This window comes from Microtus oregoni, unplaced genomic scaffold (assembly GCF_018167655.1).
Source record: "Microtus oregoni isolate MIOR12 unplaced genomic scaffold, Mior012 000100F_ref0000014, whole genome shotgun sequence".
NCBI classification, from domain to species: Eukaryota; Metazoa; Chordata; class Mammalia; order Rodentia; family Cricetidae; genus Microtus; species Microtus oregoni.
The window spans coordinates 556,915-582,149 of record NW_024544713.1 but is presented as its reverse complement, the minus strand read 5'-3'; the positions used below and the strand labels follow the sequence as shown (position 1 = coordinate 582,149).

The 25,235-nt window shown below is 37.3% G+C and overlaps 1 protein-coding gene across 3 annotated transcripts in view; it reads left to right on the top strand.

Annotated features, from left to right (window-relative positions):
* The window catches only part of LOC121443133 (androgen receptor-like), a 259,680-nt gene that overhangs the window by 50,202 nt on the left and 184,243 nt on the right, over positions 1-25,235 (top strand). The window lies entirely within an intron of this gene.

The window sequence follows — 25,235 nt, the reverse complement described above, 5'->3', positions numbered from 1 at the left end:
TCTACACCTTCAAACTCGTTTTTCGTTTGAATACTTCTGAGGTATTATAGAGGTACATAGTTTCCTAATATTGAGTTCAGAGTGCTCCCTGACACAGTTAAAATCTATGATAGACCTACTTGCTACAGAGTTTGTGCCAGCTATATTACTTCTTTAAAGACAAATTTAAGATGATACTTCTCAAGGAAAGGATGCGATGGGGTTTTGTAAAAAGATGGAACAATGGTTAAGAGTATTTGCTGCTCTTGCTGAGGACCCAGGTTCAGTTCCCAGAATCACCTTAGGTGGCTCAGAACTGCCTATAACTCAGAACCAGGGGATTCAATATCCTTTTCTGGTCCCACAGATGCCTGTTGTTAGTGGGAGGCTGCTTGTTCATTCCCAACTGCTCAGACCCAAAATAATTACACAGAAACTTTATTATTTAAAATACTGCTTGGCCAATAGTTTAAACATATTGCTAGCTAGCTCTTATATCTTAAATTAACCCATTTCCATTATTTTATGTTTTACCATGAGGCTCATGGTTTACCAGCAAGGTTCCGGCATGTCTGTCTCACTGACTCTGCCTACTTTCTTCAAGCATTCACTTTTTCTGCCTAGCTCTATTCTGCCCTATCAGAGGAAAAAAACAAGCATCTTTATTTATTAACCAATAAAAGCAACACATATACAAAAGGCCTTACCACACAAGTACACATGTAAAGCAGGCACATACACATAAATAAATAATAAATATTATATTTTTCTATTTTTTGTCACGTTAGAAAGGATTCACCACCATCAATTTCACCATATTCGTTGATTCCCTTGGCTTGCCTGAAAATTCAAATATTTCCTTTATTCTTGGGCTTTGTAACTTACAAGATCTTTTCTTTCCATTGTCTTATTTGATACTCAGAACAGGCAATGTTATTTTTTAAATAAGAGAACTAACTCGGTTATGTAAAGTTTGTTGTTTTAGATAACAATAGCTAAAAATTAAGGGCAGCAGGAATCGAAATCAGGTCTTCCCAGGTCCCAGCCCACTAAGAAACACTATGTCAACAATTAGGCCGTACAGAGCACTTTCCATATGTGATATGGTCTAAATGTGAATAAGCTGCCTGAAAGACAGGCATGATTTATGCTAAATAAGTATTCTGTAATGTTCCTTTCATTTCTTCAGGTACTCATGTGCTTTCCAGCGGAAGGCAAGCTAGGTCATGTTCAAATAAACAGTCATAAAGTTCGAGTGCTTGCCTCCAAATCTGTTCTGACTGCTTTAAAATACTCATTTGGTGATAGAAGATTGTTCTTCCATATATTTGATTCATTAGTACAATAATATAGATGATGTTTTGCTGAAAGTATTTGAGAGTCTGGAATACTTTGTCTTAAACGCACTCTTTGAATCAGAAAGAAACCACCACATTGAGCATCTTAGCTAATTCTACTGGAATGAATGTAGAACAGCCACTTCATATAATGGGAGGGAATGAATAATCATTGAAATTGGTTAGAGTTGGAGTTATGGTCACCTAGAGTATGAGCCCAAGAACATTATTTAACTGCGCAGAACTTTGATTTTTTTTTCTTTTTTTGTTTTTGATTTATAATAGATTTATTATTTTTATTGAGCTCTACCTTTTTCTCTGCTCTCCTCCCCACCTCTCTCCCCTTCCCTTTAACCCTCCCCAAGTTCCCCATGCGTCCAATTTACTCAGGAGATCTTGTCTTTTTCTACTTCCCATGTAGATTAGATCTATGTATGAACTTTGATTTTCTTATCCGTTAAGGTGGAACTTTGAAATGCCACCCTGTATGATTGCTAGAAAAATGGAAATGAGATCCAGTACTAGGCAAACAGAAGACACTTAGTTCATATTCCTTCTCTTCCACCCCACCTCAGGCTGTGCCTACCAGCCAGTGTTAAAAGTCTTTTACTACTCGGTCCTTGCTGAGATCCACATCTCCTGTAAGGACTGATTAGTTTTCATTCTTCCAAGGCTCTGTGTGTTCTGCCCCACCCTCCGAGTTCTGGGGGCTTCCAAAGTGGACAGGTACAGGATGTTCCGTGGTGCATCAGCGACTGATACTCAATCTCCTGGCCAGCAGTCTCAGTCACTCTTTGCACACATTCCCTATGAAGGCACACTCCAGCTCTTGGTGCCCATGTACGTGTCCCCACTTCTTGTCCCCAAATCCATTTCAGTTTGGAGATGACTACTGACACTTGCCCTGGTCGAGATTTCCCAAGTTGTCCCTCTTCCGCACTCTTTGAAATGAAAAGAGCAGATACTACCACCAAAGTAACCGGTGGTGTCTTCTGCTCTCATGGAATCCCAAAGCACTTTGCGAGGCAGTGTGACTAGCACTGAGGCCAGAGAGACCAGTAAGCAGCCGCAACCCAGCACTTCACAATTAGTCATGCTCAGCCTGAGATAATCAAGCCTGGTTTTTTTGGAAGAGCAGAAGAGGGAGGGAATGGCAGTTGGCATTTTCCCCACATACCCTTTCTGAAAGCGTCCTTGGCTCTTCAAATTTCACTTAAATAACCAACACAGGAAAAATTTTCCACTACCAGAAAGCAAAATGTGGTGGTGCCAAGCTGATGACAGGGTGATGTCCCCGGACATTGAGTAAATGGGAGTGACCTCACGATTGGCTTTTATTCTCCACCTCCTTATGTACCTTAGGTTCTTTCTCCAGCTTGCTTCTTTCCCCTTCCCTGTCTCCAATGTGTTGTCAGGTGGAGGTCAGCAAAGGTAGGGAGAGTGTAATTTTAGGATGATCCTTATGTTTTCTACATTTATCATTTCTAATCATCACACCATTAGTTTTATATTAAAGAGAAATTTGGAAATAAAAACACAATGGCAGCTGGGCTTCTTTCCCACTCATAACACTCACTATGCTTGTAACTTCATGTTCAAACTTGTCTTTCTGGTTTTGCTTAGATTCACAAAGGCAAGGGCCATCTCTGCATTGCTCACTTTCTTTTGTCAGGGCCATATACCAAGTCCAACAAAATGTTTGCTTACTATAAATTAAGCTCTAATTAAGAACCCCACTGCTAGGATCTTATCATCTACCTTGCTCGTAAGTAGCTCACCCAATCTAGCCACCTTGTCTTTCTTTCTTTCTTTTCCAGAGCAAACTTCAGCCCTAGGGCCTTGCGGAGTTTACGTATGCTCAAATGGAACCAAGTGCTCTTTGTCAGTTGCTCGAACTAGTATAAATTTGAGATTGCTCATGCATTGCCCTTTGTTCTGCTATTGCAGGGGGATTGACAACTGTGTCCCACAAATGTCCCATATGAGAAAGTTTGCTATTGATACACATTTTGGGGGTACACTCAACCTGGGTAGACCTGCATAGAATGTGCTCTCCTTGTCTGCTTCCCATAAATCACTGCCTGTTTCCATGAAAAAGAAAATTATAGGAGTATTCTCAAGAACGGAGCCTAAAATTAGAGATGGCAGATGTGGTTTTCGGTGAGCAGGTGGGCGGGAAACAGCAACCACATTCTCCTTACTTTCCTAGTTTATTTACGTAGCTGAGGGGAGGCACTGAGACTGGGGGTGGTGCTGTACCCTCAAGCCTTCTTCCTGGTTCTTACTTCTTACTGAATGAATATGTGTACTTTAGTAAAGAAGCTTATAACCCTTGAAGGAACTATTTTCTTTACTCTGACATAGATTTTTTTTTTGTTTTTTTAAACTACAGAGTTAAAAAGTATATTTCTTTTAAGTTCTATGTCCTCCACCTTTTTAGATGTTTGATGATCTGAGGGAATCCTATTATTTCAACTCTGACCAGTTAAAGAGCCAGGAATTTGCTTTAGGCTATAAAAATGTAAGAATGGAACTAGAGAGACAACTCAGCAGTGAAAAACCTTTGTGCTTTTGTAAAGGACCTGGCTTCAGTTTCCAGGTTCAGTTTTCAGTTACAACTGTCTGAAACTCCAGTTCCAGTAGATCTGAAACCCTCTGCTGACCTCCGCAAGCGCCGTAATGCATATGGTATAGTTACACACATTCAGGCACATGAATGAGTTCATTAATTAATTAATCTTCAAAAACTATGAGAACTTGTGAACTATGTTGAAATGGAGTGGCAAAATTCCTCTCACTTTTAGAAAGAAGATGAAGACGCTCTTGGATCAGAAGCCATATGTTTGTACATATATCACTAGGAAAAACTAGGTACTTATGGTAATAGCAGTTGCTCAAGCTCTCTTATCTAAAGATTCGGAGTCAAGGGATGACTGCACTATTTAATGATATCAAAACATGTGACATTACGTCTTTAAACTTCACTTTTCTTCATCCATAAACTGGAAATAATGACAATAATTACTGCCTCACCGAGCTCTGTTAAGTACCTGTCTCATTAGGGAGAGAATTAAGTCAGGTAAGTGATGTGGGAGCATTTTGCAAATGGTAAAATATAAATTAAAAGCTACTATCCTTTTCCTTTCAGTGGGCTCTCGCCACTCTTATTTTCTGCTTTTTGTATTCATGGATAGTTAGATGTGGCACTGGATAGAGATGGACAGAATGACTGCTTACAATCTCTTCTGTTTAAAAGTTAGTTTAAAAAAAAGAGTTAGTAAACTATGCTGCCCTCCCATCCAGACTATCCCGAGTAAGAAAATCAGCTTGTAAGACAGCAGAAATCTGGTAATCATCAATTGTGATAATGTCTCTTAAAGTGTAATGTGAGATCATGCTCCTCCATTAAGTGCTGGTGTCTGCCTATTGTTCAAATAAATAGTAAAATGCAAATGACAGGAAATTGGCTGAGCTCTGAATCCTATTTTTACTTGAGGAAACAATAAGCCTGTAATGGTCACCATGACCTTTGATTTTTCTGTTTCTATAACTTCACACTTGTCTGGGGATTTTTCCTCCTGCTTTTTATATCCACACTTGATATTGGGGATTCTTCCAGGTAAAGGTTAATCTCTAAGCTATCTCAGTGTCCATGCATAAGTTGTGGACCTAAAGCAAACTAGCCTAAGAAAGAAAATATCTTAACTACGGGCAAGAAATATGAATGCTACCAAACACAATTTGGTGACCAGAGATCTAGCATAGAAAAAAAATTATCTTGTTAATTTACTATGTAAGTATAGGATGATAACTATATGGAATTTTTTTTAGCTGACTGGATAAAAGAGAATATTAATACTGTCTGAAGAAAAGTTTTTTGTGCAGCTGAGGGAAAATATATAGGTGAAAGAAAACATAGAGGAAAAAGTTTTTTAAAAAAAATAGCAGGATATCACATTTTAAACCATTTAAAATCTGAAGTTTTGTTTTCCGAATATATTTCTGGTTAATTTGCTTACATTATTTTTAAGACTTTTATTTTTAGAATTTTATACAAAAATACTGTATTCACATCATTTTTACCATACCTCCTTTCCCTCCAAATATTCCTGTATCTCTGCTCACACTATCTCCCAAATTCATTACCTCTTTTTGTTTAAGTATTGTTACATATGACTTGGTTTCCTTACCCCATTCACAAAAAAATTGAAAACTTCTTTAAGTTAGGCATGGCTCAGTAGATTGTTCTCATTTCAACCTGATGAGGTTGAAGGGGACTCTTCAAGTAAACAGGTTCCCCATCACACAGTTCTATTAAGTGAAATTAAGCAAGCCAAAACAAGTCTTAGAATTAAGCAATCATATGTTCTCCAGTGGCATGGAAAAAAAAACTCACTAGAAAAAAAAGCTATAAGTTGAATAATCTAGATTTGAAAAGCTATGTTGTAATAATGCTATTCCACAGTTTTCCCGAGTTGATATTACCTCCTCCTTTGTGCCTACCGCTGACATTACGTGTGAAATATTTTCTTCTTAAATAGCAAAACACATTATCCTGTAAATGACTAAGGGATAAAAGATTTTTAGTTCAGAATCTATATACAAGAAAATCGTAGCTTGTCTAATTTATTAACATAAGGTATGATTCTTTTTACAAAGATAGGGGATGTACAAAGAGGTATAACCATGATAGTAATTACATGCTGAATTTAAAATACACCATATGCAATTAAAAAACTAAAATGATATATTCGAGAGCAACATCTTCCTTATATAGAGCCCTTATGGATACCCTATTCTTACAGGTGACTGGCCGCAGACTTATTAATAAGTATCATGCGGTTGAAATATTCACTGAAATCAGTCACTTTATGTAAATGTGGAAATTTGAATATCTAGGTTCACCAATTGTAGCCTCTACTGTAGGTGGAGTTGGCAGAGACTTGCAGTAACCAACAGATAGGGACATAAGCACCGCAGATACTTCACTTTACAGGTAAATATAGGACAATGCAGATTTATACAAAGGACTGCCACATTTTCAGTTTTGAAAAGAATTTTGGATGAAATCCTTTTTAAAAGGGAGTCCTTTGACTGCTCTTAAATGTGGCTCTACATATGTCGCTTACAGTTCAGGAACACTTCTATACAATGAACACTCAGTGTTACAGGGTCTGGAGGAACTTGGGAGTCCCTTCAGACAATTGTCACATGTGAGAACTTGCAAAGGGATGTTATTGTATTTCGTATCATGTTCCTTGTTGATTTCTGCACTTGTTTTAAGAATATTTTTAGGGGAGATACTTTTATTTACTGTACTAGATGTTACGGCAAGAGGGAAGATTATCTTATACCACTATTAATTACTTAATTACTTTCAGATCCAGCAACGAGTGCTTATAAAGATTGTTATGTTATATTTTATCACAACAGAGTCTTGAAAGAACCCTAAAGAGAACAGTGAAATTAGCTCCCTCTCCAAACTGTACTAATGAATGACTGAGTCATTGTTAGTAACTGCTTTGTGGCATCTATTGTTTGGATAGCATAAAAGAATGGATAAATTGTAGAAGAGCAACATTAAAGTCCAAGGAAACCAGGCACTGGTGTTTCTTTCCTAAAATAAAAATCATAAAATGATGCCATTGAAGAAGAATGCCTAACTAACAGTACAGCTAACTCTGCTTTGATAATGCTCTCTGACCCTATCTACTTGAGTACTTTGCCCCAACTAATGTAGGAACCAAAGCTACCCTGTCTCACCCTTGTTAACACTGTTTACTTCTTACTTTCCCTTGTAAAAAGGCAAGGGGAATAACAGCCTTTTTCCTATGTGACTTCTATTGCAATTACTACCTTTTCTTTGAAGCACAAATGATCCCTTCTCTGGAGGTTTTCCCCACCTTAAATTTCTGAAATTAGCCCATTCTGAAGTTCGTTTGTTTTTTAAATATAGATGTTTTTATCCAATATATTCTGAATATGGTTTCTCTTTCCCCAACTCTTCCCAGATCCTCCCCACCTACCCTAATCCACACCCTTTCTTTTAAGTTATTTAATAATCAATGTAAAATAACCACACTATTTTGTCAGACAGACAAAAGAATTGTTACATATTTTAAAAGTTCGGATTTCTTTTTAATTATAAAAATCTTTCTTCAAAAATGGAAATAATGATGTTTTTATAATGTTGTGTATTGTTGCAACTCACATGATTTTTTTGCAACATACATGATTTTTATTTTTAGAAAACATAGTAAATTAAAGGCAGTGGGTAATTAATTTTTGGAGTAATATTTCAGAAAACAATGGTTTCTGTCTATTAACACCTTAATAATAACATCAATAATTTGATGATTTCAGATCTTCCTCAGACATTAGGAGGATAATTATTTTCAGCGTAATGGAGAAGTTATGGATGTTTTGTACTGGTTTTGTATGATAGAACATAACTCTTCTTCAAGAAATCAAGTATTTGTATTATTTTCATCTTAAAATAGATTAAAATATTGCATTTATCTAGATAATAAAAATATTTTTATTAATTCTTTGAAAATTTATTATAGTGTAGTTTGATCATATTCACCTTCTAACTCAGGCCCTCCAACATCTTCACCCACCTAACTTTTACTTCATTTTCCTCTCTCTCTCCTCTCCCTCCCTCCATCTCTCTTTCTCCCCCGCCACCACCCTCCCCCTCGAGTCCAGTTTGTGTTGGCTAACTACTCCTCCTGGATGTGAAGCCTGCCCTGGCATTTACTATACCAGGTTCTTAGTTAGGTTTCTGTTTCTATGATAAACACCAAAACTAAAAGCAGCTTGAGGAAAAAAGGCTTTATTTTAGCTTACAGAATCATTGAGAGAAGTTATGACAAAAACTCAAAGCATTAACCCATTGGCAGGAACTGAAGCAGAGACCATAGGGAAACACTTTGCTGACTTGCTCCTCCTGGCTTGTCCAGTTTGTTTTCTTATACTGCCTTAACAAATGCTATAAAAACCCACAATGGGCTGGACTGGGACTTTTCATATCATTTATTAGTTATATAATACTATATAATAGTTACACAGTACACTCTTTGTCACAGGCCAGTTTTAGGAAAGTATTTTCTCAACTGAGGTTCTCTCTTCCTAGATGACTCTAGAGTGTGACAAGTTGACAAAAAATAAATTAGGACATGAGGTATGACTCCATGGAGAAAACTGACTTTCCTTCTCCCAGCAGCAATCAATGACAATAGCTCTTTACCTAGGTGTGGAACTTCATGCTCACTTCCCCTCCTCCATGCTGAGATTTTGTTTCCTTGAGCGTGTGCAGATCTTTTGAATCTTGTCACAGTTGTGATGTCATATGTACATTGCCCTGTTGTGCCCAGAAATAGTATTTTCCTTGACGTCATCATTCAACACCTTTAACCCTTACAATTTCTCTATGCCCTGTTCTGAGAGAAGAAGGATGATAACAACATCTGGTTTAGAGCTGAAGACTCTACAGGCTCTCATATTCTGAATGGCATACACATTCTGTAGGACTCTGTGTTAATTCCCATCTACTGCAAGTTTCCCTGATGAGGGTCGAGTTGCGTACTGACCTATGGATATTGTAATATGTCACTGGAAGTTGTTTTATTCTTATGTTGATTTAGCAGGATGATAATAATCAGTTTTTTTCCTAGACACATCATCTATCTAGCCACAGATTCTTGGCCTCATTGAAGGTGTCAGGCGTGGGTTCCATCTCATGAAGCAGGCCGTAAATTTAACCAACATGTACTTGAGGGTAATCATATAACGTTCATGCCTCTTTTGTACCAGTTGACATATTTTTCCAGGCATATAGTCTATAATATGTATTAAATTAAAATTATCTTCAGCAGTGCTTGACTTTGCACTAAAACACCATGAAGCAAGTTGAAAATTTTTAGCTCCTATATTTAATGCAGTCCCTATTGGAAGGATTATTAGTAGGTGCTGTCAGTAATAAAAGGTTTGAAAAAAATTTGTATTCTATTTCTAAAACTTTGCCAATAAGGTAATCTGACAAATAAACTCAGGACCCTCTGTGACCCATTTTATAAAATATATTTTTAAAAAAAATTTATGAGACTATGTCATCTATAAGTACCGAACAATTGAATATGCACACTAAGTTTTATAAAGCTATCTTTATTCTCAGTTTAACTTAGGTAAAAGATGTTATAAATGACTTTTGTCTTTATTATATTTTTGCATAAATCCTATGGAATTAAAGGTATTCATTAGAAAAGTTTATTGCTTGTTTTTTCATTGTTCATTTTGTACTCTCATAGGTCATGAAAATTTTGAAGGATTAGTAATATTGAAGTCATGGATATGAGTGTTTTATCTATTCACATAAATTCAGTAAATGCCTTTGGTTATTCTAATTATTTACTTGTTAGCATTTCATACTGTACTATTCTTAGGGAGCTGGAAAAACTTCCCTCTTTTCCTTGTTTCTCTGGCTTCTGTATGTCATGGGAAACTGTGGTTGGTATGTACTACTGTATGAGAGAAGACCTTATTTTCAATTAAAAAAGAAAAATTATCCCTTTTTATATGTTAAACCCACAGGGTCCTGTTAGTACTGCCCACACAGTTTGATGGGAGATGAGGCATGAAGAGGCTCCCTGGGAGAAATTGAAAGCGTGAGGGACAGATATGTTCAGATGCATGTATACGTGTATGAAATTTTCAAAAAATGAAAAGGCCTCCTTTTGTCGGAGTGAAAACATTTTAAAGACAGAGACTAAAACAAACTAGATTACCACAGTAGTATGTATAGTTTAGTAGTTTAACTTTTTTCCCCTACCTCTGTGTCTGGACCTGTGTTTGTTAAGGCCTTATGTTACTAGCTTCCAGTGAGTACAGACAGAACATGCTAGTAAATACCCTATAATTCACCAGTGTCTTAGCCTTAAGTCTCAGCTTGCCTAGAATCTTCTGAGAGGAGAAGCCTCAGTTAAGAACTTGCCTAGATCAGATTGGTCTCTGAACATTTCTCTGAGTGATTGATTTGATTATTAATTGATTGTAGAAGCACCCAGCCTACTGTCAGTGACAATACATGAAGAAGATGGTCCTGTCTGTTGAGAAAAGCTAGTAAGCTTTAGCCAGTCAACAGAACCAGAGAACAAGGCATCAAAGAGAATTTCCTATGGTTTCTGCTTTTAATTTCTGCACTGACTTCACTCAGTGATAGACAATAACATTTACTATGAAGGAAACTCTTTTATCTAAGCTGCTTTTGGCTGTGCAAAAGAGAAACTAGAACAAGTTTGTCCTAACAACCAACACTGAAGTAACCCCAAATTCTCCTACTGTGGATCTTAACAATTCAAACATAGTATTTTAGGAAATCCAGAACCATTTCTCAGCTCTATCAACATCAGAAAATCAATTAACATGCCCATATGATCTCTTTACTTGAAAAATTATTTCTTCAGTTTGTGGTATTAAAGGATTTCCAAATATGAAAATTTTATAAACATATAAAATACCTTAATCACCTCCTTCTTCTCAGAACAAAAAATTTTTGTGACCCTACTTCCTTTTTATGTCTTCTAGAAAATGCATTTTATTTTCTATTCCAATTAATTTCTGTTGTTTAACCTAATAATACACAAGGAATATCATTCAAAAATCCATATTATAGAACAACTTAAGTTTTTGTGTTCAATTATTTTGAATGTATAATTTTTGAAATTTTTTAAAATATTTACCTTGACCTTTTTCAGCTACTAAACCAAAACTACTCCTTAAGTAAACTGTATACTTTGAAGCGTCTACCTTCTTTGGTGTGTTCAGGGTATGTGTAGGCAGGTCTCCTAAACTGTAAAAAAAAAAACCTACTCAGATAATAATTAGATTATCATTCTACACGATCTTATCACATTTATATTAAGCACACATAGACAACTGAGTAATGTCCATTATACTCCCTTTCTCTAGAGAAACTGTTTGGGTCGCAACTATCGGACATTCACTTGATGAATCATAACAAATAGCTTCTCAGGTAGTTCAGGACATAAAGTAATCCCTGCTTTGCACTGGAAAGTGAAAATTCCTTTAAGAGAAGCAATTCTAACTGCCTGTCTCTCCATGTACCATATGCCAAACACTCAATGTATACAGATGAGGTCACGTCAATTCCACAGGGATAGAAACAGTTAAGTAGCTTATTCTGATTGTGCAAACATAAAAAGGTTTACTCAGTGTGGCAACTTGTTTAAAAAGTAATTTTGTTGAAATGTAGGAAGAGCCGCTGTTAATTGTCTTGAATAAGAGTCAACAGGTATTTTTTTTTTTTTTTTTTTTGCATAGGCAAGTCTGGTAAACATTTCAGGCTCTTTAAGACATACTCCTCTTTAAAAAGTGCTCTCCTCTTCCTCAAAGCAGCTTTCTATAACACTGAAGCGAATGAATGTGGCTGCTTCCCAATACAAACTTAGAGAAAGATTGAGCTACAGTTTGAAGACTCAGATCTTAAACATTTCCTAATGTCTCATGAGCCAGCTTGCAATGTCCATTTGTGCCCCACTCCAAGATACATACACACTCTCTTTCAACTGCTTTTGAGTTCAATTCAAATTGTATACATACCCATAAGCAGAACATGTATGTCCTTGGGAACCTTAGCTCCTTAGGTCATCCAAAATTAACTTCCTGAAGGTTTTTTTTTTTTTTTTTTTTTTTTTTTTTCACCACAGCCTGGCCTCTGTTATGATTTGCTCTCTTCGAGCCAAACTTTTGGGTTCGTTGACAAGTAGCGATGCAGGTTTTTCTAGAGGTCATGACATTGAATAGAGAACATTTCTCTCATAGCACCTTATGGAATGTCTCTAGTAACTTTTCCTGGGACTAGATGCTTTATCCTTTTTTATAGAGAGCTCTTTGTCATGGCCTTTGAAACTATAGATATATTCTGTGGTTAAGCTTGATTATTTCAGGGCAGCCAGCTCTAAAATGGAAGGCAGAGTTATACAACTACCACTTTATAATTGGGTATGATTTGTTTAGGATAAAATTATTTTAATATATTTTAACATATTAAATATATTAATATAAATTTTTTAATATATCTAAATATCACATAATTTTGGTAGAAAAGAGAACAGTTTCAGGAATAGAATACTTGGAGAGCAGCTTGAGGTCCTGAGTGTCTTTACTACCAGCTTCACCAGCATTTCAGGATTTTAGAAATTAATTCTCCATTTGAACCTTTGACTACTAACCTTTGAAACAGGGGAGGAGTAACAATCCTGATAACTTTACTATAAATTCTACTAACACATGGATTAAATAATGGATAATAAAGACTTTTATTGGCCAGCATTATTCCATATGGACATGACTTTGCAAATCGAGATAAAATAAATTGGAGACAGGAATACAAAATGTGCTAAATATCCATTGTCTAAACAAATACTTCCTTTGGCCTTTGCAGGATTTGATAGTGGTTTCTTTTTACTCTAATTAGAAAGGTAATTTAATAGGAAGATAGAGATATATGGATTCCTCGAGTTCACTAATGAGGTAGCCTAGCCAAATAGGTGTGCTCCAGGTTCAGTGATAGATACTGCCTCAAAAATTGAGTTAGAGAGTGATTAAGGAAGACAACTCTTAACATCTGTTTTCCACACATACATGTATATGCGCACATATAGATGAATTCATACATACATATGCTTATAGCACACACAAAAATACACAAATGCACACACACACACACAAATAATTTTTAGTTGTGTTTTGGAGTATTTTTGATTTTGGTACTTCTAATTTATTTCATGACAATTTTGGTTGTTTTTAAATTTTTATTAGTACATATTAATATCACAAAATTGTGGCTATTACCATGGCATTATATATTTGAATCATAACCTGTCCCATACTTTCCTCTCCTGTTACATCTCCTTCCACAGGTCCATCCCATCCCCCCTTCTACTTTCACATTTTCTCTTTTAGTGCTTGTGTACTATATAAGAGAAAAAATGGTTAATTTTTTATGTTATATTTCTTTACATCAAAAGTCCTGGTTCATAATGACACAAGCAGGCAACAGAGAAGCTAACCATAACCTGTTCCAGTATATACACATTATACATATAAGAATTTTAGAATCACAATATTAATGCTGACCCATCAATAATCAAGAATTCCTTTTTCCAAAACAGTTTTTTTCCCTTGATTTTTTTTACTTTTTAAATTGTTTACATTATTTTGAGATTATAATATAATTGCACTACTGTCTCTTTCTTTTTTCTCCTTCCAAACCCATCCATATACCCTTTCTTACTCTCTTTCAATTCTATGGCCTTTTTGTCCCTCCATTGTTGCTACATACACATATATATAGTATATTATTGCTAAATACATGAAACACCTTGATCAGTCTGCATAATGTTACTCATTCTTATGTTTTCATGGCTGACCATATGGTGTTGGATAACCAGTTGATGTGTTGTTTCCTAGAAAAGACTACTCCTCCTGTTCTCAGCATTCCTTATATGCCTATATAGAGTTCTTTGCATAGGTTGAAACCTCCTGGACTTTCACCATCTAGAGGAGTATGTCTATTATTGATATCCTTGTTCAGCTCATATTTAGACAACCATGTTGGTGAGCCATTATGGGTATAGCTTCTGACATTAGAAAGACACAATTTCATAGAAACCTTCCTGACTCTCTGTTGCCTGAAGTATTTCAGGCCCCTCTTTTACAATGTTCCCTGAGGACTAGGTGCAGGAATGATTTGTATGTAAATTTGTTGGGACTCAGCTTTACAACTCTGAGGTTTGATTGCTTGTGTTTTTTTTTTTTTTTTTTTGTACTTGTAAAAGAGTTTTATTGGTAGATTCCACAATGGCAAAAAAGGCCAACAAGTAACTGACCCAGTGATGACTTAGTGTGGCTTTTTACCAGATTGATGTGAGAGTCTTGATAAAACACTTTTGCAGAACAAAGGCTAGGTAATCTTGCTCTATATTTTTTTTTTTTATTATGATGAGAGCCTGCTCCAGTTTTATAGTTCTTAGACAGTTTTCCACAGAAAGGACAAATAATTCCATAACAGATATTTCAATATTAAATCGCTTTTGAATATTGCAATTAATTTTGTTCTTGCTAATATATTCTTTTTTTGTGATTATAATTTTTTTATTAAGAAAAGAAGAAAAAAAACATAAACAAAAAACAAGTTTCCACCTCCTCCCAGCCTCCCATTTCCCTCCCCCTCCTCCCACCCTTCTCCCCCTCCCCCCACTCCTCTCCCCCCCCCCTCCCTCTCCAGTCCACAGAGCAGTCTGGGTTCCCTGCCCTGTGGTAAGTCCTAGGTCCTCCCCCCTCCGTCCATATCTAGGAAGGTGAACATCCAAACTGGCTAGGCTTCCACAAAGCCAGCACATTAAGTAGGATCAAAACCCCGTGCCATTGTCCTTGGCGTCTCATCAGCCCTCATTGTTCGCCATGTTCAGAGAGTCCGGTTTTATCCCATGCTTTTTCGGTCACAGTCGAGTTGGCCTTGGTGAGCTCCCCGCAGATCAGCTCCACTGTCTCAGTGGGTGGGTGCACGCCTCCTGGTCCCGACTTCTTTGCTCATGTTCTCCCTCCTTCTGCTCCTCATTGGGACCTTGGGAGTTCAGTCCAGTGCTCATGTGTGGGTCTCTGTCTCTATCTCTATCCATCACCAGATGAAGGTTCTATGATGATATGCAAGATATTCGTCAGTATTGCTCTAGGATAGGGTCATTTCAGGTTCCCAATCCTCAGCTGCCCAAGGAACTAACTGGGAACCTCATGTTGGGCACTTGGGAGCCCCTCTAGGGTCAAATCTCTTGCTCACCCTAAAGTGGTTCCCTTAACTAAGAATTGTGGTTCCCTGCTCCCCTATCCACCTTTCCTTTATCCCAATTCTCCTGATTCCCCAAGTCCCCCCCTCCTTCCCTTCTACCTTTTCTCTCCCCATCTCCCCTTACCCCCATCCCACCCCACCCCCAAGATCCTAATTTTCTCCCCGACAATTTGGTCTACTTCCCTTAGCCAAGAGGATAACTATATGTTTTTCCTTGGGTTCACCTTCTTACTTAGCTTCTTTAGGTTCACCTATTGTACACTCCGTGGCCCTTATTTATGGCTAGAAACCAATTATGAGCGAGTACATCCCATGTTCATCTTTTTGGGTCTGGGACACCTCACTCAGGATAGTGTTTTCTATTTCCATCCATTTGCATGCAAAATTCGAGAAGTCATTGTTTTTTACCGCAGCGTAGTAACTCTAGCGTGTATATATTCCATACTTTCTTCATCCATTCTTCCATTGAAGGGGATCTAGGTTGTTTCCAGGTTCTGGCTATTACAAATAATACTGCTATGAACATAGTTGAACAAATGCTTTTGTCATATGATAGAGCATCTCTTGGGTATATTCCCAGGAGTGGTATTGCTGGGTCCAGGGGTAAGTTGATCCCGAATTTCCTGAGAAACCGAAACACTGACTTCCACAGTGGTTGCACAAGATTGCATTCCCACCAGCAATGGATGAGGGTACCCATTCCTCCGCAGCCTCTCCAGCAAAGGTTATCCTTGATGTTTTTGACTTTAGCCATTCTGACAGGTGTAAGATGATATCTCAAAGTTGTTTTAATTTGCATTTCCCTGATGGCTAAGGAAGTTGAGCACGACTTTAAGTGTCTTTTGGCCATTGAACTTCCTCTGCTGAGAATTCTCTGTTCAGTTCAGTGCCCCATTTTTTAATTGGGTTAATTAGCATTTTAAAGTCTAGTTTCTTGGGTTCTTTATATATTTTGGAGTTCAGACCTTTGTCTGTTGTGGGGTTGGTGAAGATCTTCTCCCAGTCAGTAGGTTGCCTTTGTGTCTTAGTGACTATGTCCTTTGCTTTACAGAAGCTTCTCAGTTTAAGTAGGTCCCATTTATTCAATGTTGCCCTTAATGTCTGTGCTTCTGGAGTTATACATAGGAAGCGATCTCCTGTGCCCATCTCCTGTAGGGTACTTCCCACTTTCTCTTCTATCAGGTTCAGTGTGTTCGGGCTGATATTGAGGTCTTTAATCCATTTGGACTTGAGTTTTGTGCACGGTGAGAGATAAGGGTCTATTTTCATTCTTCTACAGGATGACATCCAGTTGTGCCAGCACCATTTGTTGAAGATGCTTTCTTTCTTCCATTGTATACTTTTAGCTCCTTTATCAAAAATGAGGTGTTCATAGGTTTGTGGATTAAAGTCAGGGTCTTCTATACGATTCCATTGGTCGACTTCTCTGTTTTCATGGCAGTACCACACTGTTTTCATTACTGTAGCTCTGTAATAGAGTTTGAATTCAGGGATGGTAATGCCTCCAGAAGGTCCTTTATTGTATAGGATTGTTTTGGCTATCCTGGGTTTTTTGTTTTTCCATATAAAGTTGATTATTGTCCTCTCCAGATCTCTGAAGAATTTTGATGGGATCTTGATGGGGATTGCATTGAATCTATAAATTGCCTTTGGTAGAATTGCCATTTTTACTATGTTGATCCTCCCAATCCAAGAGCAAGGGAGGTCCATCCATTTTTTGGTATCCTCTTCAATTTCTTTCTTCAATGCCTTAAGGTTCTTGTCAAATAGATCTTTCACTTCCTTGGTTAGATGTACCCCAAGATATTTTATGCTGTTTTTGGCTATTGTGAATGGTGAAGCTTCTCTGATTTCCCTCTCTGCTTTCATATCCGTTGTGTATAAGAGGGCGACTGATTTTTTTGGAGTTGATCTTGTATCCTGCCACATTACTAAAGCTGTTTATCAGCTGTAAAAGTTCTTTGGTGGAGTTTTTGGGGTCGCTTATGTACACTATCATATCATCTGCAAATAACGAAAGTTTAACTTCTTCCTTTCCAATTCGAATCCCCTTGATTCCATTATGTTGTCTTATTGCTATTGCTAGAACTTCAAGCAATATATTGAAGAGGTATGGGGAGAGTGGACAGCCTTGTCGTGTTCCTGAGTTAAGTGGGTTGGCTTTGAGTTTCCCTCCGTTTAATTTGATGTTAGCTGTCGGCTTGCTGTATATAGCTTTTATTATATTTAGGTATGACCCTTGTATCCCTAATCTCTCCAAGACTTTTAACATAAATGGATGTTGAATTTTGTCAAATGCTTTTTCAGCATCTAATGAAATGATCATATGGTTTTTTTCTTTCAGTTTATTTATATGCTGGATTACATTGATAGATTTTCGTATGTTGAACCAGCCCTGCATCTCAGGAATGAAGCCTACTTGATCATAATGGATAATTTTTCGGATGTGTTCTTGGATTCGATTTGCCAGTATTTTGTTGAGGATTTTTGCGTCGATATTCATGAGTGAGATTGGCCTGTAGTTCTCTTTCCTGGTTGAGTCTTTGAGTGGTTTTGGTATCAGAGTAATTGTGGCTTCATAAAAGGAGTTTGGTAATGACCCTTCTGTTTCTATCTTGTGGAATACATTAAGGAGTATAGGTATTAGATCTTCTTGGAAGATCTGGTAGAATTCCGCATTGAAACCATCTGGTCCTGGGCTTTTTTTGGTAGGGAAGTTTTTGATAACCTCTTCTAATTCTTCGCAACTAACAGGTCTATTTAGATTGTTCACCAGGTCCTGATTTAACTTTGGTATATGATATTTATCTAAAAAAGTATCCATTTCCTTTACATTTTCCAATTTTGTGGCATATCGGCTTTTGTAGTAAGATCTAATGATTCTCTGAATTTCCTCTGTGTCTGTGGTTATGTCCCCCTTTTCATTTCTGATCTTATTAATTTGCAAATTCTCTCTCTGCCGTTTGATTAGCTTGGATAGTGGTTTGTCAATCTTGTTGATTTTCTCCAGGAACCAGCTTTTTGTTTCATTGATTTTTTGTATTGTTTTCTGTGTTTCTATTTTGTTGATTTCAGCCCTCATTTTGATTATTTCCAGTCTTCTACTCCTCCTAGGTGAGTCTGCTTCTTTTTTTTTCTAGAGCTTTCAGGTGGGCTGTTAAGTCTCCAATGTGAGCTTTCTCTGTTTTCTTTAAGTGGGCACTTAGTGCTATGAACTTTCCTCTTAGGACTGCTTTCATAGTGTCCCATAAGTTTGTTTCTTTATTTTCATTGAATTCCAGGAAGACTTTAATTTCTTTCTTTATTTCTTCCTTAATCCAGGTATGGTTCAGTAGTTGACTGTTCAGTTTCCATGACTTTGTATGCTTTCTGGGGGTAGCATTATTGTTGAATTCTAACTTTAATCCATGGTGATCTGATAAGACACAGGTGGTTACTAATATTTTTTTGTAACTGTGGATGTTTGCTTTGTTACCGACTATGTGGTCGATTTTCGAGAAGGTTCCATGAGCTGCAGAGAAGAAGGTATATTCTTTCCTATTTGGGTGGAATGTTCTATAGATGTCTGTTAAGTCCATTTGCTTCATTACCTCCAGTATTTCTCTTACTTCTCTATTAGGTTTCTGTCTGATTGACCTGTCCATTGCTGAGAGAGGTGTATTGAAGTCTCCTACTTCTAGTGTGTGTCGTTTGATATCTGCCTTGATTTTTAGTAATACTGCTTTTACATAAGTGGGTGCTTTTATATTAGGGGCGTAGATATTCAGGATTGAGACTTCATCCTGATGAATTGTTCCTGTTATGAGTATAAAATGTCCCTCTCCATCTCTTCTGATTGATTTAAGTTTGAAGTCAACTTTGTTAGAGATTAGTATGGCCACACCTGCTTGTTTCTTAGGTCCATTTGCTTGATAAGCCTTTTCCCAGCCCTTTACTCTGAGTAGGTGCCTGTCTTTGTGGTAGAGGTGTGTTTCTTGTAAACAGCAGATTGTTGGATCCTGTTTTCGTATCCAGTCTCTTAGCCTGTGCCTTTTTATAGGTGAGTTGAGCCCATTGACATTAAGTGATATTAATGACCAGTGGTTGTTAACTCCGGTCACTTTTTTAGTAGTCGGGTTTGTGTGTTTCCCTTCTTTGAGTTGCGCTGGTGAAGGGTCTCTAGATGTCTGAGTTATTGTGGTCATTGTTGGACTCCTTGGTTAGTGATTTTCCTTCTATTATTTTCTGTAAGGCTGGATTTGTGGCTATGTATTGTTTAAATTTGTTTTTATCCTGGAAAATTTTGTTTTCTTCATTTATAGTGAACTAAAGCTTGGCTGGGTACAGTAGTCTGGGCTTGCATCCATGGTCTCTTAATTTTTGCAGTACATCTATCCAGGACCTTCTGGCTTTCCGGTTTCCATAGAGAAGTCAGGTGTAAGTCTGATAGGTTTACCTTTATAAGTAACTTGGCCTATTTCCTTTGTGGCTCTTAACGTTATTTCTTTATTCTGTATGCTTTGTGTTTTTATTATTATATGGCGAGGGGGTGTTTTTTTTTTTTTTTGATCCAGCCTATTCGGTGTTCTGTATTTTTCTTGAACCTTCATAGGTACATCTTTCTTCAGGTTGGGAAAGTTTTCTTCTATAATTTTATTAAGTATATTTTCTGGACCATTGAGCTGCACTTCTTCTCCTTCTTCTACTCCAATTATTCTTTGGTTTGGTCTTTTTATTGTGTCCCATATTTCCTGAATGTTTTGTCATGAGAGTTTGTTGGACTTGCTGTTTTCTTTGATCAGTGTGTTTATTTTCTCTATGGTATCCTCAGAATCTGAGATTCTTTCTTCTAACTCTTGTATTCTGCTGGTTATGCTTGTTTCTGTAGTCTCTATTTGTTTACCTAGATTTTCCATGTCCAGCCAGCCCTCTGTTTGTGTTTTCTTCTTTGCCTCCATTTCACTTTTCAAGTCTTGAACTGTTTCCATTATCTGCTTGATTGTTTTTCCTTGGTTTCCTAGGGCATCATTCACTGATTTACTCAATCCCTGAAACTTTCTGTTATACTTCTCATCCATTTCTATAAGGGCATTTTTTTATATGCTGTTTACGGGCCTCTATCACTTTCATAAAGTCAGTTTTTTCTACTTCTTCTTTATTAAGGTGTTCATGTCCTCCTGTTGTGAGGTCGCTGGATTCTGGTGTTTTCATGTTGTTTTTCAGATGTTGGGTGAATTTTTGCATTGGCGCCTGCCCATCTCTTCCTTCGAATGCTCCCCTATGGATCTTCTTATACAGGATCAGGTCTTCTTGCCCACTGATGTACCTTCCCAGTGATGTCACTCCCCAGTGATGGTTCTATTGGTGTCCAGATCGGATCTCCGGGCTGTTTTGGGTAGCTCACAAACAAATGGCCCACCCTGCTTGCTGCATGCAGGCTATGGAGACAAAGGAACTACTAACCTCTCGTTTGCCCTCCCAATTCGGGTTCGGCCCCAGTGCCCGAGCAGGCTGAGCTGGGAGATGCTATGCCACCAAAGAGGGGAGGGCGGGTGGGAGACAGGGGGTGGCGGGTTCTGGATGTAAGCTAGGTGGGATAGGAAGAGAGAGGAGGTATCGGGCAGTATAGCCCCTGCAGGATGACCAGGAAGTGTAGGAGGGATGAGGAACGTCTGAGTTCCCTGTTCCCGGCTGCCGCCGCACTCACTCACCCCAATGATGGCTCTCCCGGTGCCCAGATTGGAACTCCGTGCTGCTTGGGTAGCTCGCAAACAAAGGCTCGGTTGTAATTATGATAGATCTATCTTTATATGTTACTTGCCCTTTTTCCTTTGCAGCTCTTAATATTCTTTCTTTATTCTGTATGTTTTATGCTTTGATTATTTTATGGCCAGGGGATTTTTTTTTTTTTGATCTGGTCAATTTGGTGTTTTTTAAGCTTCTTGTACCTTTATAGGGATATCCTTTTTTAGGTTGGGAAAGTATTCTTCTATGATTTTGCTGAATATATTTTCTGTGCCTTCGAGCTGGAGTTCTTCTCCCTCTTCTACCCCTATTATTCTTTGGTTTGGTCTTTTCATGCTGTCCCAGATTTCCTAGATGTTTTGTGTTAAAAATTTGTTGGATTAAATGTTTTCTTTGACCAATGAATCTATTTACTCTATGGTATTTTCAGTGCCTGAGATTCTTTCTTCTATCTCTTGTATTCTGTTGGTTATACTTGTTTCTGTAGCTCCTCCTCATTTACCCAGATTTTCCATATACAGAATTCCCTCAGTTTGTGTTTTCTTTATTACCTCTATTTCAGTCTTCAAATTTTGAACTGTTTCCTTCACCTGTTTGATTGTTTTTCTTGGTTTCCTTGGGTTCTATAAGGGACTTTTTTCCTTTCCCCCTTAAAAGTTTCCATCATTTTTATTAAGTTACATTTAAAGTCATTTTCTTTTGCTTCTTCTGGGTTAGGATGATTTAGTCTTCCTGTTGTGTGACTGCTGGGTTCTGGTGTTACCATGTTACTTTTTAGGTTCTTGGAGGAATTCTTGAATTTCTTCATTCAAATGAGGCTTGCAGTGTCTTTGTGTCTTGGTTCATCTTTGAAGTGACTTCTGTGGCTGTCTGTGTGTTTGGGAGTTTTTCTTGGTCTGTTATATACTATCAATACTTACTCAGAAATTCTCTGAGGTCTCTATATGCCTGCTCTCTCTGTCTTCTCTCCTGGCTTGTTCTCTTGGTGTTCTCTCTTGTTCCCTCAGTGTTGTAGCAAGCTCTTGGTCCCCTCAGTATTATAACAAGCTCTCAGCTTTTAGGTGATATGTGACTAGTAGCTTGGGGAGTCAAGTGGATGGGTTTGGGATTTGAGGGATACTAGCCACAGGAAACTCCATGCTGGCTGGCTAGAAAAGCTGAGGGATTTCGGGGGTGGTCCTGTGGCTTTGTCCCACTGACGAGAACCTAGAGAGTGGGGCGTCCCTCCAAATGGCTGTTCACTCACCTTTTAAGGCCCTGCAGTATTGGAGCAAACAGTGTTTCATAGTTCCACTGAGGTTATAGGTGGATAGGCGAGTTTTGGGTTGGGTGTGGCTAGTAGGCTGGATGGGTTTGTATTTGGGGGAGCCGGGTGCAGGGAACTACCTGATGGCTGGCTCTTAAGTCCCCACAGCATTGGAGCAAGCTGTGTTTCAGAGTTCCAGCTGCTTTGCTTTTTGGATCTTTAAGTTGATCCCCAATTTTTGTCTCAGAGGTTTTATTAATCATGCTTTAAGCAAATGGAAATGGAACAACTCAAACCTGAATGAAAAATGACTTACTACAAAATTGGAAAACAAAGATTTTTAAAAATTTAATAAAAACAAAATATAACATATAAGACATGTAGGACACAATGAAGGCTGTTGTAAGAGGCACATTTATAAATAAGACTAGTGCCTACCTATAAAAAGTAGAGAGATGCCATAATAGAAACTTAACAGTGTATCTGAAAGCTATAGAACAAAAAGAAGAAATTTTACCCTAAAGTAGTAAACATCAAGAAATAGCCAATCTCAGTGATGAAAACAATAAAGTAGACATAAAGAAAAATTCAAAGAATCAGTTCAACAAAGGGTCATGTTTTTGAAGACCACTGAGACTGACAAACCCTTAACAAAACTAACTAAAAGACACAGAGAGAAGATGCAAATTAAGAAAATTGGACATGAGAAAAAGTTGGGGCAAAACAGTCAGTGAAGAAATGCAGAGAATCCCAAAGATATGCATAAAAACATGTATTCCTCAAAATTAGAATATCTAATAGAAATATATCACAAAGATCATCCACCATTATCAAATACAATTTATCCATGGGATACAAGAGCAGTTCAATATATACAAAGGAATAAATGTAATTCACAATAAAAACAGGCATCAAACATTCATGTAAAAACCAAACAGTCATATCATTAAAGGGAGAAAAAGACTTCCCTAAAATTAATGACTGTTCATGATAAAAGTCCTGGAGAGAGTACAGATATGAGGCATGTGCTTTAACAGAAGAATATTTACAGCAAGCCAACAGCCAACATCAACCTTCGTACAGAGAAATTTAAAACGTTTCTATTAAGGCTGGGTGGTGGTGGCGCATGCCTTTAATCCCAGCACTTAGAAGGCAGAGGCAGGCAGATCTCTGTGATTTCAAGACCAGCCTGGTCTACAAGAGCTAGTTCCAGGACAGGCTCCAAAACCACAGAGAAACCCTGTCTCAAAAAACCAAAAAAAAAAAAAAATTTCTATTAAAATCAGGAACATAACAACACCATCCACTTTCTCTGTATCTATTCAATATAGTGCTGAAGTCTAACCTAGAACAATAAGACAACTGAAGAAGATCAAAGGGATACAAACAGGAAACCAAAAATTAAAGTATCTGTATTTACAAATTTTATGACTGTGTACATAAGTGACCCTCTAAGTTCCACCTCCTACAACTAATAACCAGTTTCGACAACATTGTAGAGTACAAAATTAACTCATAGAAGTCAGAAACTCTCCTTTGTTCAAATGACAAACAGGCTTAGGAAGAAATTAGAGAAACAATACCTTTAATAATATTGCACCAAAATGTCTTGTCGTAAGTCTAACCCAGCACATAAAAGGCTTGTATGATGAAAACATTAAGCTACTAAAGAAAGAAACTGAAAAGAGTTATAAGAAACAAGAAAGATCTCCCATACTCACGCTGGATTTATGCTGGGGTCTTTGATCCCCTTGAAATTGAGTTTTGTGCAGAACAGTACATAGGGATTTATTTGCATTCTTCTATATGCTGTCATCCAGTTACTCCAGCATCATTTGTTAAAGATGCTTTCTTTTTTCCTCTGTGTATTTTTGGCTTCTTCATCAAAAGTCAGGTATATAGTTTAGCTCTACTATAGGTATAGTAATAAAAACAGGTGATACCTCTAGACGTTCCGTTATTATATAGGATTGTTTTAGTGATCCTGTTTTTTTTTTTTTTCTGTATGAAATTGAGTATTGTTCTTTCAAGGTTTGTGAAGTATTTTGTTGGGATTTTGATGGGGATTCCAATGAATCTGTAGATTGCTATTGGTAAGATTGCCATTTTTACTATGTTAATCCTACGTATTCATGAGCTTGGAAGATCTCTCCATTTTCTGACCTCTTCTTTAATTTCTTTCTTTAATGATTTAAAATCCATGTCATATAGATCTTTCACTTGTTTGATTAGAGTTACCCCAAGATATTTTATATTATTTGTGGCTATTATAAAGGGTGCTGTTTCTCTGATTTCATTCTCAGCCCATTTGTCATTTGCATATAGGAGGACTACTGATTTTTTTTTTTTAGTTAATCTTGTTCCCAGTCACATTACTGAAGGTGTTTATCAACTGTAAGATTTCCCTAGCAGAAATTTTGGGGTCAATTTTGTACAATATCATATCATCTACAAAAAGTGAAAGTTTAGCTCCTTCCTTTTCAATGTATCTTCTTGATTTCCTTTTGTTGACTTATTGCTCTAGGTAGAACCCCAAGAACTATATTGAATAGATATGGAGAAAGTGGATAGCCTCGTCTTCTTAGTGGATTTGCTTTGCGTTTCTCTCCATTTAATTTGATGTTGGCTGTAGGCTTGTTGTATATTGCCTTTATTACATTTAGGCATTTTCTATTTTTTTTTAAAAAACAGGGTTTCATATTTATTTCAATGGTTCAGAAAATATATACACACATATATGCACATAAATACATGTCATATATATGTGTGTGTGTGGAGATTAAGACACAAAGAAAACAAAATAAAACATTAAAATTGGGAATTGATGTACAGTGTGGAAAAGTTCATTGTACTGCCTCACCACCTTTCAATAGCTTCAGGTTTTTAAGCATAAGGACACACACTTCAGCAATCACACAAAGCTAACCTACATTGCCCATAAGTAGAACCACTGGCAGCAAAGTAATTCAGAGCAATATAATAGCTTACATGGAAGAGCATTATCGGAGCGTCTGACACTGCGAGTATCTCCATCGAGTATGAAGGTTAGTTTCCTTTCCAGTTATTAATTATATAGTCC